This window comes from Leucoraja erinacea, unplaced genomic scaffold (genome assembly GCF_028641065.1).
Source record: "Leucoraja erinacea ecotype New England unplaced genomic scaffold, Leri_hhj_1 Leri_434S, whole genome shotgun sequence".
NCBI classification, from domain to species: domain Eukaryota; kingdom Metazoa; phylum Chordata; class Chondrichthyes; order Rajiformes; family Rajidae; genus Leucoraja; species Leucoraja erinaceus.
In genome coordinates, this window is record NW_026576335.1 from 86,749 (window position 1) to 92,778 (window position 6,030).

The following is a 6,030-nucleotide window of genomic DNA, read 5'->3' on the forward strand; positions in this document are numbered from 1 at the left end:
ACTCAGTATTCCATCCCTGCCTTCTCTCCATACCCTCTGATCCCCTTAGCCACAAGGGCCACATCTAACTCCCTCTTAAATATAGCCAATGAAGTGACCTCAACTACCCTCTGTGGCAGAGAGTTCCAGAGATTCACCACTCTGCGTGAAAAAAGTTCTTCTCATCTCGGTTTTAAAGGATTTCCCCCTTATCCTTAAGCTGTGACCCCTTGTCCTGGACTTCCCCAACATCGGGAACAATCTTCCTGCATCTTGCCTGTCCAACCCCTTAAGAATTTTGTAAGTTTCTATAAGATCCCCTCTCAATCTTCTAAATTCTAGAGAGTATAAACCAAGTCTATCCAGTCTTTCTTCATAAGACAGTCCTGACATCCCAGGAATCAGTCTGGTGAACCGTCTCTGCACTCCCTCTATGGTAATAATGTCCTTCCTCAGATTTGGAGACCAAAACTGTACGCAATACTCCAGGTGTGGTCTCACCAAGACCCTGTACAACTGCAGTAGAACCTCCCTGCTCCTAGACTCAAATCCTTTTGCAATGATTTGAATAAATAATAATAAGTGTCCGGGGGGGGGGGGGGGGGGGGGGGGGGGTGGGGGGGGGGGGGGGGGGGGGGGGGGGGGGGGGGGGGGGGGGGGGGGGGGGGGGGGGGGGGGGGGGGGGGGGGGGGGGGGGGGGGGGTGGGGGTGTGATTGGCAGTCACCGAGGTACGTTGTTGAGTAGAGTGACAGCCGCCGGGAAGAAGCTGTTCCTGGACCTGCTGGTTCGGCAACGGAGAGACCTGTAGCGCCTCCCGGATGGTAGGAGGTAAACAGTCCATGGTTGGGGTGAGAGCAGTCCTTGGCGATGCTGAGCGCCCTCCGCAGACAACGCTTGCTTTGGACAGACTCAATGGAGGGGAGCGAGGAACCGGTGATGCGTTGGGCAGTTTTCACCACCCTCTGCAATGCCTTCCGGTCGGAGACAGAGCAGTTGCCATACCATACTGTGATGCAGTTGGTAAGGATGCTCTCGATGGTGCAGCGGTAGAAGTTCACCAGGATCTGAGGAGACAGATGGCCCTTCTTCAGTCTCCTCAGGAAGAAGAGACGCTGGTGAGCTTTCTTGATCAGAGTAGAGGTGTTGTGGGTCCCAGTTCCCAATTCTCCCAGCAGACTGACTGTCTCCAAAGACATTTTATCTGATTGCTTTGTTGTTAACTTCTACCAACTACGATCTATTCTACATTGTTCTTGATCTCCATCCCCTTTGCCCTGTTTTCACACCTTACACTTCCTTATCATAGAAACACAGAAACATAGAAATTAGGTGCAGGAGCTCATGTTGCAGTCCTTTAGTTCACAGATACAGCGCGGAAACAGGCCCTTCGGCCCACGGAGACCATGCTGGCACAGGTTCACGGTGAAACAGAGAAACATAGAAATTAGGTGCAGGAGTAGAGGCCATTCGGCCCTTCGAGCCTGCACCATTCGCCATTCAATATGATCATGGCTGATCATCCAACTCAGTATCCCGTCCCTGCCTTCTCTCCATACCCCCTGATCCCTTTAGCCACAAGGGCCACATCTAACTCCCTCTTAAATATAGCCAATGAACTGTGTGGCCTCAACTACCTTCTGTGGCAGAGAGTTCCACAGATTCACCACTGTGTGAAAAAAAGTTCTTCTCATCTTGGTTTTAAAAGATTTCCCCCTTATCCTTAAGCTGTGGCCCCTTGTCCTGGACTTCCCCAACATCGGGAACAATCTTCCTGCATCTAGCCTGTCCAACCCCTTAAGAATTTTGTAAGTTTCTATAAGATCCCCTCTCAATCTCCTAAATTCTAGAGAGTATAAACCAAGTCTATCCAGTCTTTCTTCATAAGACAGTCCTGACATCCCAGGAATCAGTCTGGTGAACCGTCTCTGTACTCCCTCTATGGCAAGAATGTCCTTCCTCAGATTTGGAGACCAAAACTGTACGCAATACTCCAGGTGTGGTCTCACCAAGACCCTGTACAACTGCAGTAGAACCTCCCTGCTCCTAGACTCAAATCCTCTACGGCAAGAATGTCTTTCCTCAGATTAGGAGACCAAAACTGTACGCAATACTCCAGGTGTGGTCTCACCAAGACCCTGTACAACTGCAGTAGAACCTCCCTGCTCCTAGACTCAAATCCTCTATGGCAAGAATGTATTTCCTCAGATTTGGAGACCAAAACTGTACGCAATACTCCAGGTGTGGTCTCACCAAGACCCTGTACAACTGCAGTAGAACCTGCCTGCTCCTAGACTCAAATCCTCTACGGCAAGAATGTCTTTCCTCAGATTAGGAGACCAAAACTGTACGCAATACTCCAGGTGTGGTCTCACCAAGACCCTGTACAACTGCAGTAGAACCTCCCTGCTCCTAGACTCAAATCCTTCTCCTTATCCATCTGCCTCCTCCCCGACGTCAGTCTGAAGAAGGGTCTCAACCCGAAATGTCAGCCATTCCTTCTCTCCCGCAATCAGTACCCCGTTCCTGCCTTCTCCCCATATCCCCTGACTCCGCTATCTTTAAGAACCCTAATGCATTTCGTTGTCTCTGTACTGTACACTGACAATGACAATTAAAATTGAATCTGAATCTGAATCTGAATCCTATTTGTTCATGATATGTGTATTTTTATTTCTATTTATTTTTTAATGCCCACTGAATGGACACTGGCTGAGCAGCGTTTTTTTGTTTCCTCTGGGGATGTGAGTACTCAGGAAATGACAACAAAGATATACTATACTATACTATACAATACAATTCAACAAACACAACTCTCGGCAACCCGAGGCCTTCACTGGAACCGAGCACCTCTTTGGGTAGGTGGACAAAAATGCTGGAGAAACTCAGCGGGTGAGGCAGCATCTATGGAGCGAAGGAATAGGTGACGTTTCGGGTCGAGACACTCTGGGTCGAGGTGAGCACTTATGGAGAAACAATAGAAACGTTTCGGGTCGAGAAATTAGAAACATAGCATAGAAATTAGTAGAGTAGCCATTCGGCCCTTCGAGCCTGCACCGCCATTCAATATGATCATGGCTGATCATCCAACTCAGTATCCCGTACCTGCCTTCTCTCCATACCCCCTGATCCCCTTAGCCACAAGGGCCACATCTAACTCCCTCTTAAATATAGCCAATGAACTGTGTGCCTCGACTACCCTCTGTGGCAGAGAGTTCCACAGATTCACCACTCTCTGTGTGAAAAAAGTTCTTCTCATCTCGGTTTTAAAGGATTTCCCCTTTATCCTTAAGCTGTGACCCCTTGTCCTGGACTTCCCTAACATCGGGAACAATCTTCCTGCATCTAGCCTGTCCAACCCCTTAAGAATTTTGTAAGTTTCTATAAGATCCCCTCTCAATCTCCTAAATTCTAGAGAGTATAAACCAAGTCTATCCAGTCTTTTCTTCATAAGACAGTCCTGACATCCCAGGAATCAGTCTGGTGAACCGTGAACTTCTGGAAACTGAGCGGGTGAGGCAGCATCTATGGAGCGCAGGAATAGGTGACCTTTCGGGTCGAGACCCTTCTGCAAACTCAGCGGGTGAGGCAGCATCTATGGAGCGAAGGAATAGGTGACGTTTCGGGTCGAGACACTTCTGGAAACTCAGCGGGTGAGGCAGCATCTATGGAGCGAAGGAATAGGTGACGTTTCGGGTCGAGACACTTCTGCAAACTCAGCGGGTGAGGCAGCATCTACAGAGCGAAGGAATAGGTGACGTTTCGGGTCGAGACCCTTCCGGGTCTCGACCCGAAACGTCACCTATTCCTGCGCTCCATAGACCGCTGAGTTCCTCCAGCATTTCCGTCCACCTTCGATTTTTTTTTCCAGCATCTGCAGTTCTTTCTTGAACAACTAATGACGCCAGTTTTCTTTCCCCACAGAGAGACACCGCGATCTCGGAGAAGCCGGTGGCGGCTGCCAGCCAGATCTCGCCGAAGAGGGACGATATCAGGATGCAGAAACGAGGCAGGTTTGCTCAGTGCACGGGTAGTCTTGCCGACTCACAGTGACAGACACCTGGTGCTGTCTGCACGGAGTGTGTACGTTCCCCCCCCCCCCCCCTCCCACTCCCGTGACCATCGTGGGTTTTCTCCGGGCGATCCGGTCTCCTCCCAAACGTACAGGACGTGTAGAAATTGTCCTCGGCGTGTGGTGTGCTGTCTGTGCGGAGTTTGCATGTTCTCCGTCGTGGCTGGCTTGGGTTTTCTCCGAGAACTCCAGAGACGTACATGTTTGTAGGTTCAAGCGTTTGCGTACATTGTCCCTCGTGAGTGAAGGGTAGTGTTAATGTGTGGTCGATACGGACTCGGTGGGCCGAATATATTCCTTCCATCTGGTATATAAATTCATGACAGTGAGATTTAAAAATCATGTTACATTGTGAATTCTTGTGTGAATGGGATTAGTTTGTTATTTGGATAGAAACATAGAAATTAGGTGCAGGAGTAGAGGCCATTCGGCCCTTCGAGCCTGCACCAGCACCGCCATTCAATATGATCATGGCTGATCATCCAACTCAGTCTCCCGTACCTGCCTTCTCTTCATACCCCCTGATCCCCTTAGCCACAAGGGCCACATCTAACTCCCTCTTAAATATAGCCAATGAACTGTGTGGCCTCAACTACCTTCTGTGGCAGAGAATTCCACAGATTCACCACTCTCTGTGTGTGTGAAAAAAAAAATGTTTTCCTCATCTCAGTCCTAAAAGATTTCCCCCTTATCCTTAAACTGTGTGTGTGTGGCCCCTTGTCCTGGACTTCCCCAACATCGGGAACAATCTTCCTGCATCTAGCCTGTCCAACCCCTGAAGAATTTTGTAAGTTTCTATAAGATCCCCCCTCAATCTTCTAAATTCTAGCGAGTACAAGCCGAGTCTATCCAGTCTTTCTTCATAAGAAAGTCCTGACATCCCAGGAATCAGTCTGGTGAACCTTCTCTGTACTACTCCCTCTATGGCAAGAATGTCTTTCCTCAGATTAGGAGACCAAAACTGTACACAATACTCCAGGTGTGGTCTCACCAGGACCCTGTACAACTGCAGTAGTTGTTTCTGCAGAAGTTTCTATAAGATCCCCCCTCAGTCTTCTAAATTCCAACGTGTACAAGCATATAATACAATAATATTAAAGTTCTGATCTTGAGAATATCACATTTTCAAGGCAGTCTCGATGTTTATTACTATTTCCGTCGCAGCGGTCAATTTTGTAATTAACTAATTATATGCTTTAATTTCAGGTCATTCAAGTAAGATGTTTCATATTTTGTTTCAGAATGCTTCAATCTATAATAACTGAAAATTTCAATCAGTTCTCTTCATTTTTAAGAAAGTTATGGCCTTTTGACTGTCCACGATCACAGCTTTTGTGTTAAGTCAATAGGGAACAAGATGTCAATGTCCCAGTATGGGACATGATTCCTGGGATGTCAGGACTGTCTTATGAAGAAAGACTGGATAGACTTGGTTTATACTCTCTAGAATTTAGTACAGTTTTGGTCTCCTAATCTGAGGAAAGACATTCTTGCCATAGTGGGAGTGCAGAGAAGGTTCACCAGACTGATTCCTGGGATGTCAGGACTTTCATATGAAGAAAGACTGGATAGACTCGACTTGTACTCGCTAGAATTTAGAAGATTGAGGGGGGATCTTATAGAAACGTACAAAATTCTTAAGGGGTTGGACAGGCTAGATGCAGGAAGATTGTTCCCGATGTTAGGGAAGTCCAGGACAAGGGGTCACAGCTTAAGGATAAAGGGGAAATCCTTTAAAACTGAGATGAGAAGAACTTTTTTCACACAGAGAGTGGTGAATCTCTGGAACTCTCTGCCACAGAGGGTAGTTGAGGCCAGTTCATTGGCTATATTTAAGAGGGAGTTAGATGTGGCCCTTGTGGCTAAGGGGATCAGGGGGTATGGAGAGAAGGCAGGTACGGGATACTGAGTTGGATGATCAGCCATGATCATATTGAATGGCGGTGCTGGCTCGAAGGGCCGAATGGCCTACTCTCTGCAA